The sequence below is a fragment of the Felis catus genome, chromosome C2 (genome assembly GCF_018350175.1).
Source record: "Felis catus isolate Fca126 chromosome C2, F.catus_Fca126_mat1.0, whole genome shotgun sequence".
Taxonomy (NCBI): Eukaryota; Metazoa; Chordata; class Mammalia; order Carnivora; family Felidae; genus Felis; species Felis catus.
Window position 1 is genome coordinate 62460879 of NC_058376.1, and position 14396 is coordinate 62475274.

The 14396-nt window shown below is 36.0% G+C and overlaps 1 protein-coding gene across 5 annotated transcripts in view; it reads right to left on the reverse strand.

The window, feature by feature from the left end:
- LSAMP (limbic system associated membrane protein) overlaps positions 1-14396 on the reverse strand; it is a 655616-nt gene that overhangs the window by 499620 nt on the left and 141600 nt on the right. The gene's annotated exons all lie outside the window — the stretch shown is intronic.

The following is a 14396-nucleotide window of genomic DNA, read 5'->3' on the forward strand; positions in this document are numbered from 1 at the left end:
AGTCTGAATCCTGTGGAGAATTACCTCTTGAACAGTCTTATGTCAACCTTAACAAAAGGAAGTAAAAACTATTTCTTTCTCCATTTATTTTCTTTCTTTGTTATGAATGAATACCAACTCAAAGGCCTTCAATTGTAATACCTTCATTTTCTTATACTCACCACCATTTTCTTCAAAGATTGATCATCTTATATCTTTTTGCTTTTTTCCTGTGAGGCCACAATACCTCTTCTGAATGTATGCTCCTTGTTACTGGCACTGCCACCAAGATGATTTCTCTTTCAAAGGACTCAATATACAGTAAGATATGTAGATAGCAATCATATCAGGGAATCTTATGAAGGATGTGGCTAATATCTACATATGCATACTCCTTCATTTTAAATTCTAATCAAGGCTTTCAGTAGCACTAGCGATTACCCCCCAAATCTGAAAATTTTGTAAACTAGGAAGGGCTATACAAATATAGAATAATAACATGTTATTTCCTTACTTTCATTCATTTTTTGAAGGTAGGATACAAGCTTGAGGAACAGGTAGAAATGTAAATGTTCTTACAAGATAGGGATTAAGAAATATTATCTATGATTCATGGAAAAAAATGGTAGTGACTAGTAAAAAAAATGAGAATATATTTATAGTCATATTGGGTTGTGAAAATGAGTAGACGTTCGAATGGGCAAAATTGTTACCATACCATAAAGTCAACAGACTATATCTAAAACTGATAAATCTAGCAACATTATTGTAAGTGTTATAGTGAAATATATGGAGCTAATCAATGTAACAAAGCAAATGATAAATTGGGAAGTAGGATTTGGGGATGGGAAATGTAGAAGACTTTGTCATACTGTGTTTCTAGCTATGTGCATGTATTATTTTAAACATACATACACACTAGAATACATACTTTTTCTACTTTCAGGTGATCTACAACACAGAAATAATGCTATACACGATGTCTTCAGTAGATGTTGGTTGGCTATTTCTTTGGATGTTTAGTTATCTAGCTGAAGGGTTGAATGAATAATTGAACACATGATAGATGGAATCATCATCATCGCTATCATTTTAGATCTATACCTCCTGCAGAAGTACTTACAAACAGCAGAGTATAAGAATCCAGATCCATCGTAGATAGCTGAAGAAAAACCATTTGACATCGAACCCTGGTTATAATCAGTCTATATAGCAGATTCTTCAGTGAAGATTATCCACCATTAATGGTTGAATTTCATACAATAGGCCGGAAGGACAATGCTTTGGGAACAATACTTTTATGTGATTTTGAGTCCTGATTTTACTGTAATTATTTCAAATGTTGATTGCTGAGTCTTACTATAGTCTACTAAAGTGTTTGAATATTCTACGATTCAAAAATAAGAAGCAAAACAAATAATCACTTCTATTTCAGAAAAGTCATTTTACATGAAATGAATAAAAGTATGTGGAAATCAATCTGAGGTAAAAAGAAAACATTTAACAGACTATAATAAAGAATGAGGATTTTTTTTTCTTTGGTTACCATAGCGGCAGTGATTTTTAAATACTATTCATACATTCAGCATTATAGTAATCAGCATTTCCTATTGTGCTTCAAGGTATTAAATGCAACATACAATGTTATAAGCTTAGATAGTGATTTAAATTTAAATATTAAGAAATGTTATGAATCAAAAGTTAATTTATATGTTGTGTGGATAAAACCTGATGTGGGATATTATAGGGTCAGCCATTTCACCATTAACATCAAATAACAAAAGTAACCTGCACTTAACTTTCAAGCCTACAGTGACTGGACATAGCGGGTAGTGAGGGAGGTTGCCAAAGGGTGTAGAAATTCAATTTGTTGCCAGTAGAACTTACAGAGTATTTATGCTGACGACAGGCCAGATGAGAAGAGCTGTAACTGTTGTGGTTCTTCCTGCAATCTTTTCCCGAAGCTTAATTAAAACTCATTGGCAAGGGAATAAGAAATAGGAAACTAATGGTATGAGTATTACCTCCTGGCCTTAGGTGGTATAGAAACGGCCCTGTGTGGAACACCCACGACTGATGCGATAGTAGAGGGAAGGGAGACATGAGAATCATATCTTAATAGTTGAGGGAAAAAGAAAGACTGTCCATAATTGACATCATGCATTTGTCTTATTCTTGGGGAGTCATACACATCTGGCCAACACTAAAGAAATTTTGAATTCTGAATAAAATTAATGCTGGCAGGAGCATCCTTTTCCTGGCTTCTATTTTCAACCTTGAAGGACTATCAATACAGTAATATTGACCTCCTGAGTCTCTAAGATGGAGTTATTTAGATCTCAGGTGAAATCCATGGATCCACATTCTTGGCTAGTGGCAACCACATTTAACAGTTGCAAGCTAAAGGAATTTACTTATTCTTTCACCATCTTGAGAACAATAAAGCTATAATTCTAGGTAAATGTGACTATTCTGTAGGGTTAAACTTTCTTTTCTGTGGTCAGTTCCAAGGTCTCAACACCGGGGAAAAAGGAAGTTGGAGAGAGACAGAGGGGACAGAAAGTGTTAGCACACCATTTTAATTATAGTTCTATAGCCTTAGCTCCAGTTAGCATTATCAGTAATAAAGAAATCTCCATCTCATCATATCAGAAGAGATACTATCACCTGTGTCTTATTTCTTAATTGGATCACAACTCGAAAATGTAACAAATAGGTACTGTATATTGATTCCCCCCTTAAACCTGAAAAAGGAAGATTCTATGAGTATTTTAATATGAAAACTATTGAATTAATGAGACACTATGTGAAGAAATTTGCTCCCAAAGTTTCAAACCTCAGATTAACAAGGGGGATAAAGCATTTTTTCATGCCTTTAGAATAGCACATTAGAAAACCTACATACTCGCTTACATATACATGGAAGAGACATTAACGTATAGTTTAAAATTAAGCACCCATTTCCACTGAGTACACAAGATCCATATGTGCCTGTGCTTGCATTGTACCTTGCTGGATACATAATGCAATAAGTATGAGTGGGAGTATAGCCACTTCAGCCAAATCTCATATAGACAAATCTAATAAATTGCTAAAGAGCATGAGATAAAAATATATTGCAGCTGCTGTCAACTCCCTTTGTTAATTTCCTACTGAACTTTGAATATAAAAAAGACTTTTTTCTATAGTATTGGACAAGGCAAAACTGATACGTTTTGTGGAATAATTAAACCATAAAAGATTTACCAATTGTAAGAAATATCCTACAAACAACCTACACTAAAAAGGGATTTCATGAGAATACCCTAAAACTATACTGTTTAACTAGAGCAGTGTTTGCTGTGTCCAATTGAGATAGTTTCATGTCCAGAGAGTTCTTCAGGTGTCAGGCTTGTACCAGAATAAGGATTTCTTTTTTTTTTTAATAGAAATTCTAAATATCTACTAAGAATCCATTCCAATGGTTAATACATCAGACCAAGCATTGTAGGAAATTCAAAGAAGTTGAAGACATAGCTCTTATGCCATGGAGGTCCTTGGAATCTGTAACTATGAAATCACCTGGGAAAATAGTTCAAGTTCCTCATTTTACAGAGAAGAAACTCATATGACGAGAGTCCAGAGAACTTAAATGATAAACCCCCAATCACACAGTCAGTAGGGGCATGAAGTGAAAGCCACATGTCCTGAATGCTCTCAAATAATTATTTTCCTGGTATCTGTTGCCTCCGTTTGTGGAGGTAAAAAGCACAGCAAGAAAGCTGTCAGGATTCCAAGCACCACATAGTATGTACTTTCCAATTTTCTTCAAGGTCTACAAACAAAACAAAATGCTATAACTGATTTTTTTTTCTTTGGGCATCCTAGTGAAGTGACTACTGTATTTAAATTGAAAATAGGTTAAAGAGATGTGAGATACACAGGTAGAAGATGCAGAGGCAAAGAAAACTGGAAGACTAAAGTCCACAGGGGTTATTGATATTCTTCTAATCAGAATTAGTAAAATCCTGGGGATAGCATGAACCTCCCAAGGATCTGACATCATTGGTGTACTCAAAGAAATTTGCTCTAGGTAACAAAGGGCAATGAGACCACTAGCTGAGAACACAGTCACCATTCTGCCTGCTTAAAAAAGATACTGCCTAACATTTAAAACAAAACAAAACAAAACAAAAACTCTTTTTGTTAAAAGAAACCATCATGTTATTCTCTGCTGGGACAAAAATAAGAATGCTTCTGGTATAAGTAATGATATACAATATGATACTCTCTACTCATTAATTTGAAATTGAAATGCTACATTTCATAATGATCATACAGTATGCTACATTTCAATACCTTTACCTTATTCTTCTCATTCTCAATCCTCAGAAATGTCTTTCTGGATAGACTAAGAGTAGAAACCTCAAGATTATTGTAAGACACACTAAGCAAACTGATAAAGTCCACTAAATTCTTTGTACATTGGCTTCTTCATACATGATAAGAATAAACTAGCTGAAAATTATCTTTTTCAGAAAACGTAATTGTTTATCCTTGGAGTTCACAGGAGAAGGGAAAAAAGCATAGTATTTTGGTTTTGCTCATGTTTTCTAATTTTATCTTCATTATTCTTCAGTGATACTCCCACCACCACCCCTTCTCCTCTTCCAGAATCCAGCAACTCTCTAGTCATAATAGATTTCCTGCTTATTGGCTCTCCTTTATCTTCTTTATGTGTGGCATCTCTGGCAGCCAAATAATCTTCCAAAAGGCATTTTGTGACACAATTCTTCAACACATGTTCTATTTCTCTTTATCACCCATCTAGGTATCTATCTATAAATCCATCTAGCTATCCATTGTGCTTTTGTTGCAGACACAGATACCTAAAATATAATGCAACAATTGACTTACTATCTCTTGGAAGCTAAAGAAACCTTCTGTTTGATTCTTCTCTTCTGGTTCCAACAGAAATCCCTGCAGAGCCATGGACAGAAGGGAGAAACCCTCCTTCTGTTCCCCTTTCTAATTTTCTGCCCAAAATCATGCCCAGTTTTAGCAAATAAATTATGGACTTAAAATCAGCAGCTTTATATCTTCTGGCTCCAACATGTTTAAATGTGTTTAAAAGATGTATGTGTTCAGCAGTGGAAAAAAAATGGAAGTTAGAAAGCTTTTCTCTCATTTCTGGAGTTCAGTGGAGAAGAGAGGGAATAAGGGGAAAGCACACAGCCACAGATTAACCGGAGCCATATTGTTCAATAGAAAATGTAGGTAAGGGGTGCCTGGGTGGCTTAGTCAGTTAAGCGTCCAGCTCTCAGTTTTGGCTCAGGTCTTGATCTCACCACTCTTGAATTCTAGCCCCGTGTCAGTGTCTCTGCTGTCAGTGCAGAGCCTGCTTTGGATCCTCTGTACTCCTCTCTCTCTGCCCCTCCCTCTTTCAAAAATAAAAACAAAATAAACATTAAAAAAAATAAATGTATTTAAGTGCTCTATTCTTGATCTGTAAAAATGTAGTTATTAACCTGTGGCTTTGGGAGAAAAATAGCTCCATAAAATTATTTCCATATCTATCAATTTAAGTATGTTACATATGTCTTGAGAATTAATTTCAAGGGACAGTTTCACTTTATTTTCTATTCCTTATCCTGGTGATGGGAACGATTTTCAAGTCAGGCTTAACTAAGCATTTATGACTTTTAAGCATGCAAGAGACTGTCTAGTAATATTGGTTAATTTCCTGGTACATTATAGTTTTCCCTCCTGTGCCATGTTCTTGGTGCAAGAATCAGAAACAGGTACAACCTGCCTTTGTAGGGGTTTTTAAAATTGAACAAAGCCTACCCTGATGTATGGTGTATATATGTCAATTACTTAAAGACTTTGGAAGAAAGGTGTGAAGAGAGTGGGGAGAGAATGAAACCAAAACTAAAAACAACAACAGCAACAACAACAAACCAGCAGGAGTGACATAGGAGTGCAGACTAATGCAAATAATGGAGTATAGACTTGTAAGTAACGGACTATACATTGCCTTTTGTTTTTACTATCTAAGTATTCTGCCTTTTCAATATCCAGAGGGAATGACCACCCACAGCGCCCTGAACTGGCAGACTTGGAGAAGTAGAAACACAATGACTGGATTCTTCCAAAACACAGTTCTGGATGTGGAAGGAATACTACTGACCTGCTAAAAGGTCACTGATGTATAATAAGTGAAAGGTAGACCCTCCAGGAGACAGCAAGTCACATACTGGAAACAATATTGATGAAGAACAAATTCTTAGCAAATATTATGAAAAAAAATTGTAAAAGAACTGTGTAGAACCACACAGAAACATGCTCATTCTTTCAATATCCAATAGGTTGAGAAAGTGAATAGTGATGAGAAGCTGTTATAAATTCAGAAATGCATTAAATGCATTTGAATCTTACTCACCATAATATGTATTTACATTGGGTAATAATGGCGATGAGTTAGGATTACTCTTTATCTTACATACAGATGTTTCCTGGTGTGTATATGATTTTTGAGATTCTACAATATTTCCCTGGCTCTCCAGGTATCTGGAACCACTGGACCATTGCACCAGCTCAGAACAGGACCCAAGCTTAGGGGTAGGGATTCAGAGATCTCCACCTGTGGCTGGTTGTACATGAGGCACACAGACTTATGAGGCAGCTTAGAGTTCAGAAAAGAAACAAATGGTCTGTGAAGAAGTCCTGTTCAGCTCTAGGAAGACCTAGAGACAGGGCCTTTGCAGCACATCCCAGGAAACCAAAAACCCAGTAGGGAAACCCACGGCTTGCTACATCTACAGCCACAAGTCAAGTAAGCACCGAGCCTGACAGCTCAGGAAAATGACCCACTTCTTGCCGACTCAGACAAAAAGGCTTCACTTAGTCCTAGGGAAAGTGTCTCTAATAAGGCCATCCGTTAACCGCGTCGCCTGAGTCCCTCTCAGCAATTCTTCACTCCCTCCCTTCTTACCTCCCACCCTGAAGCCAGCCATTAATGCAGCAGAAACCAAGGAAAATGAAGCTGTTGGGCTCAGTAAATATTACTGAGCTCCACAAGGAAACGCAGCTCCATTATTTAGGCTCCTGCGTCTAAGGCACATTTTGATCACATCCATTTAGCAGAGAGGTGAAGGGAGGAAGCAGGCTGGCTGTGCAGCAGCACTCAGTCATCCATCCCCTTTGCTCAGGCAAAGCCATCTTAGAAAGCAAAGGAAACAGCTTGGCATCCGATCCCAAGGGTTTGAACCCAGAGCACACAGGATATGAGAAAGCACATTGTCACATGCAAGGAGCTCTGGGCAAGTACTCAGGGGTCTTGGAATTCTTTACTCTCACATTGACTTGATTCGTATCATAAATAGAGTCACTTAAACTTGTAGCAATGATTTGCCTTGTCTAACTCTATCTCATCACATAAGATTGCAGATGATACTCAGAAGATAACCAATCTAACTTATGGAAACAAGGTACTCATTTTGGAGAAATGGCTTAACTCTTTCACATCATCTGTGTCTGTCTTCATAAAAACAAAAAAAGAACAAAACAACAAGTAACCTTTTAATACGTTGTAACTGTCTTAATGCTTAAAATTTTATTTCACTCAAAAATAACAAAAGTTGATATACTGAGCACACTTTTCACACATTTGAAGAATTAAGACAATATCTTTAGTATTTAGAAATGAAAAGGAAAAATTTTGGAATTAGCCATAACTAGGATCCCATCAGTTTAAATGTTCACTGAAATGAAAATGAGGAATGGAACTATGTAATTAAAAAGACACACTTACATGCTTGAGACTTAAAATATTTCATCAAGGCCAAAAGACAGACTATCAAATTACTTGTAGGCTATAGCTGAAAATATGACCTTATAACAAACAAACTGATTTTGATGACAATTGACAGGGAACTCAGGAAAAGATTAACTCAACCTCCTAGACCTGAGGTCAAAACAAACAAACAAAAAAAAAGGGAACCAACAAGGGAGACCATAACGAACACAATCCATCGATGCAGTTGAAGGAGGATGATGGGAGATTAATGTTCTCTTGGTAAACTGCTGATTTCCAAGACTATATCTCTTCCTCAAAATGGTTTCTTGAGAAAATTGTTCACCCTGAAGGGATTTGAGGTATTTCCAATAACGGCCTGAGACTTACGCATTTCATTAGATGAGTCACTGGAGATATGACTGAGCCTCATTCCACAAGCATATATTCTTAGTAAAAAGTATTCCTACTGAGCCATGAACTTAAGGCAATTATGGTAAATGAAAAAAAAAACATTAATGAAAGTCTAAAATTCTGATTTTAGATATTATTAAGACAGATAGCAAGCAAGATATTTCCTTGACACAAAACCATCAAGATAGAACTGGCACTTTGATCCTAATTGGTGGTTCTTCCCTCCACCCCAGTGAAAAGACCTCCTAAAGAAAAATGGTTCGTTGAAGCTGTGTGAACACAAAATTCATCAACATTTCCACCGTCCTGAGCAACTCTGCTTGGTAAGGAGAAGTAGACTCTCTAGATCAGGTCTCTTCTTTGCAGCAGACAGCACTACTCAGTGGCTCCAAATATTAGACTACACTCATTTACTGTAGCGATCATGGCATTCTGTCAAGAAGGAAGAATGTGTTCCAAAATAAAAGCAATGGTAATTGTGACCCAATAATGCAACAGACAGTGTCAATGTGTTACGTAATTGTCAGTAGCATTCTACATGATGTGCTCGTTTTGTTTACCATGGTACATTTCAGAAAATATTCCTTTCCAGATATGCATGCCTATGGTAGCCCTAGGCAAAACTGCATATAAGTAAACGTTTTCCCTATAATTCCCTCTCATTCTGTAAGTATGCTCATTTATACTAGCTCCTCCTTCCATTACCTAGTCCCTAGTCTTCATCTTTCTAAGCCAACAAAGTAACCTTTTTTCCCATTACAATACAGTAGTTGCAAAAAATAATCTTACAAGTCTGTCATATATGTATTTGTCATTCTACCAAATTAATACAATTTTTCTATGACAGGGAATCTAAAATTTTAAACTATTTTGACATTTGGCTGTAAGTGGCTCACAGTTCTAAATTACATACATCCTGAGTTTGTTTTTGTTTTTATTTTTTTTTCACAAAATCTGAAATTAACGTGTGCCCATGAACATTGGAAAATGAAAGAACTAAAAGGCCTTCTCAATCTCTTTCAAATGCCTAGCTTCATCTTGAAAGAGGGTAAATAGTAACTGAAATGTCAAGTTGTCTCTGATTTGAATTAAGCAAACTACAGAAGTCTTACCTCCTGTAGAAGATATTTGGGAGAAATAAAGACTTTGAGAAAACTACCATATGTCATTAAAGCTTAGAAAATATATGAAAGATATGCATCATTCTGCTTATTTCAAAGTAAAAGCATTGAAGAATTAAATGTGTGTCTATGAATACACAAGTTTTGGTATGGAGGCATAATGTAAGTAATCTGTAATAGATTTTTTTTCTTTCTTTTCTTCTTCTCCTTGTCCTCCTCCTCCTTCTCCTTTTCCTTCTCCTTCTTCTTAATTAGCAATCCAATGTCCATTATGTCTGAGATGGACACAAATAAAACTAGAAAATATGCTATGTTGACTCTCCTTAAATTTGAGGAACACTGAATTATTCCACACTGGCAAAAACTATGTCAATAGATATTCAGCAACATATCAGTGATTCAGGGCATCTTTATGATCTGAACATGGCCCAGAGTAAGCGCTTGTGAAATATACAGAGAGGTTAATCAAAAATGTTACAGTCACTAACCCTGCGAGCAAATAATCTGTATGTGCAGACTGTCACGAGCATACCCAGAGCACAACAGATTTAACAACTGGATGCACAGAGCAATCTTTTACATGGTGTGTGATATTTGGGTTGCTATCTCTTATATCATTGTGAAAAGCAAGTGTGAACTGATGAAAGTATTAGAACAGTCAAACAAATCTAAGGGAGAGCATCACCTGAAGGTGGGTAAAAGCGTTTTAAATGACAGGGCTGGGGTAATACCCATGAAGGAGTGAGATGAGGGGCAATGCATTATAAAACCTCTAAAGAATAGTCATGAATAGGTGATAAATAATTTTTACCTTACTAAATGGAGCATGGCTGATAATACATATGTTCTCTCATTGGCTGTGCTAACTCAGCTCCTTCTGCATATCTGGTAAAATGTTCTAAGCATTTCAACAAATATACTGAGCACGATGTGACACATCCCAAGAACCTGAAGACCAATAAGAGATTGTCCTTCCCTTGGAAAGTCAAGAGTTAATTGGAAGGAAGGCACATGCAAATAGTCAATTCCAATATACATATCATAGAAAACCAGGTAAGTTACAGGAATAGGCAGAGGAAAGGGTAAGTGATAACATGGGGCCTGGGGTTGAAAGGAACATTCATAATCAGTGAAGCTTCTCTTATTAGGTGAAAGCCAGTTGTACATTCAGACATGAAGGAGTTGTTACAGACAAAAGAAACTACAGGGCCAATGCTGTGAAACAACATGAAGTCAGTCCATGAGGAAACATGAGACACATTTGTTAAAGTTCAAAGCAAGAAGGATGAATGTGGAGTAGGGGACAGAGATATGGCAGAGGAAACTGAGCAAAAAGGCATGGGTCTGTATGACATGCTTGTAATCATCTAAAATAAAGACAAAACAAAGAATTTTAAGCAGGTGAATTAGAAGGTCAGATGTAGATTTTAGAAAGAGTTCTGTAGCAACAGTTAGGGAAAATGAATTTTGGTATGAGTCTCAGGTATGAAGACCATTAGGGACCCTATTGTAATAGTCCTGGTGATTGCTAATAAGGACTTACAGTAAGGTAATGGTGTTGATGATACCTAAAGGGGATGTGCATGTGATGCTGAAGTAGAATGAACAGAAAGTTATGTAAGTATGTTACTGTTTGTGCTTCTGAATGATCTTCTTATAGAGAAGAGGAACAAAATCACAAGCTAAGTTACAGAGTCCAAGATGAAGATCAGGGAGAGAAGTTAAAGTGCTCAACTTCAGTTGTTATTAAGATTTCAAGATGGTACCAGATATCTAAAGCTAATTTTGTATAACAACTTTGTCTTTTAAATAAAGATCAAGGACAGGACAGCATCCTTTTGCTTTAGCACATACTTAAACGTTTTTCCATATTTCTATGGAAAGGCTAAAGATTTACAGATGGTGATACAGCTTTGTACATAAGCACATTATAGTTCCTTCAAAATCATAATATATCCCAATTATAGTTTAAAGTTTTTTTTTGTAACACCAGAAAGATTTCATTTTAGGATGAGCTCTTTTGCAGAAATAACCCAAAAAAAGAAAACAGAATTCTTGGGTTAAGAAAAGAGGTAAGAGGGAGAGGAAAGCCATGATGGACTACAGTACTAATTGATCTATGCTCAGCCAAATCATTTTGTCTTGAAAAAAGAAGTACTAGAAAACCCCAAAGCCTGAGCTAAGATGCCCTTAAATCAAAAAGAATTGGACTTAACCAAAGAGGTGAAAGACCTATACTGTGAAAACTATAAAACACTGATGAAAGAAATTGAATATGATGCAAAGAAATAGAAAGACATCCCATGTTCATGGCTTAAAAGAACAACTATTACTAAAATGTCCCTACTATCCAGTGCAATCTATAGATGTAGTGCTATCCCTATCAAAATACCAACAGCATTTTTCACAGAACTAGAACAAACAATCCTACAATTTGTATGGAATCACAAAAGACCCAAAATAGCCAAACAATCGTTAAAAAGAAAAACAAAGCTGGAAGTAACAAAATTTCAGACTTAAAGTTACATTATAAAACTGTAGTAATCAAAACATCATATATAGATTAATGGAACAGAACAGGAAACCCCAGAAATAAACCCAAAGTTATATGGTCAATTAATTTTCTACAAAGGAGGAAAGAATATACAATGTGAAAAACAGTCTCTTCAATAAAAAGTGTTGGGAAAATTGAACAGCTACATGCAAAAGAATGAATTAGACCACTTTCATACATTATACACAAAAATAAACTCAAAGTGGATTAAAGAGCTAAATGTAAGACCTGAAACCATAAAAATCCTATAAAAAAGCACAGCAGTGATTTCTCTAACATGGGCCACAGCAACATTTTTCTAGATATGCCTCAAGGCAAGGGAAATAAAAGCAAAATTAAACTATTAGGACTACATCAAAATGAAAAGCTTCTGTACAGCAAAGGAAGCAATCAACAAAACCAACAGTCAACCTATTGAATAGGGGAATATATTTGCAAATGACACATCTGATAAAGGGTTAGTATCCAAAATACACAAAGAAGTGATACAACCCAACATCCCAAATCTAAAAAATCGAATTAAAAAAGGACAGGAGGCACCTGGATGGATCAGCGGTCAAGCATCTGAGTCTTGATTTGGAGTCAGGTTATAATCTCATGGTTCGTGAAATTGAGCCCCACGTTGGTCTTTGCCCTAACATCAAAGAGCCTGCTTGGAATTTTCTCTCTCCTTCTCTCTGCCCCACCCCCACTCTCACATGTGCTCTCCTTGCTCTCGTTCTCTCTCAAAATAAATAAACATGAAAAAAAAAATAGGCAGAAGATATGAACAGACATTTTTCCAAAGAAGATATCTAGATGGCAAACATACACATGAAAAGATGCTCAACATCATCAGGGAAATACAAATCAAAACTACAATGAGATACTGCCTTACACCTGTCAGAATGGCTAAAATCAACAACACAACAAACAGCAGGTGTTGGTAAGGATATGGAGAAAAGGGAACCCTCATGCACTGTTGGTGGGAATGCAAAATGATACGACCACTGTGGAAAACAGTATGGAGGTTCCTCTAAAATAAAAAACAGAACTACCCTATGATCTAGTAATTGCACTACTTGGTATTTACCCCCAAAATACAAAAACACTAATTCAAAGACATATGTGCACCCCTATGTTTATGGTAGCACTGTTTACAATAGCCAAATTATGGAAGCAGCCCAAGTGTCCATCCACAGACGAATGGATAAAGAAAATGTCATTTGTATGTAGATATATGTATGTGTGTGTGTGTATGCGTGTGTTTGTATAACATTATTCAGCCATAAAAAATCTTATTTTCAACAACATGGATGAAGCTAGAAAGTATAATGCTAAGCAAAATATGCCTGTCAGAGAAAGACAAATACCATACGGTTTCATTCATATGTGGAATTTAAGAAACAAAACAAATGATCGAAGGGTAAAAGACACAGAGAGAGATAGAAATCAAGAAACAGACTCAACTATAGAGACCATAGTTACTGGTGGTTATCAGAGGGGATGTGGTTACCAGAGGGGGCAATGGTTGAAGTGAAGGGGAGTAAAGAGCACACTTAGCATGACGAGCACTGACTAATGAATGTACAGAATTGTCGAGGTGCTATATAGTACACCTGAAACTAATATAACACTGTGTTAGCTATACTGGAATTAAAATTAAAAACTTAATAAAAGAATCTGACTCAAGCACAATCTTGCACCTCTCGTTTCATTTCTAATTCCTTCTACTTTATTTTCTTCAGGTTAAAATAATATATGGGCTAGCTCAAAAGAAAAAAAAAAGAAGGGGATGGTAAAGAAGTATATAACATTGTTATGAAAGTACAAACATCAAAACCCAGGGATAAAATGCTCCTTAATTTCACTAAAATAATTATTTATATTCATCATAGTTCTATGTGCATTTTCAGAATGTCCTCCTAAGACTCATTTTGCAATAGGATACTGAAAAATGAAATTATCTAACCTAGTGAATATAATAGAAGAAAATGGCTTTCTGTGAGAAACCAAAGCTAGAATAGTTTGAAGTGTGACCTCAAATAAAAAACTACTCTCATCTCCCAGCTTGAGGAAATCTGAATTTCTGAAGAATATTTTCCCTCTGTCTCTCATTTTGAACATATTTCTTCAAGTGTTTTTAATCATATATTTATTTTTATTGACTCAATATTTTTAGTTTTTATTTTGTACCCAGCACATGTCTAAACTCCCATATTAGGCTATTAGGCTTTTAGAGTAAAATTCATTCATTCATTCATTCATTCAATGAATATGTATTAAAAGAATATCATTTACCCAGAACAGTGCTAGACCCTGATAAAACAATGATCTATAAATGTAGTTACCATCCTTAACCCCAAAGGAGTTTGAAAAGGGGGGAGGGACGTAGTGAAGGAATTCTCCTTAGATAGAAGGCAGCATACCACTCCTTCCCCCTCCCCCACTCCACTGTAACAAGAGGTGGGTGGCTTAAGGGATGGATGAAGGTGTAGTCACATTCTTAGGTTTAAAGCCAGGAAGTGAAGAATGGTCTCCTATACAAAAATCTAAATGGTATGATCATTTGCTG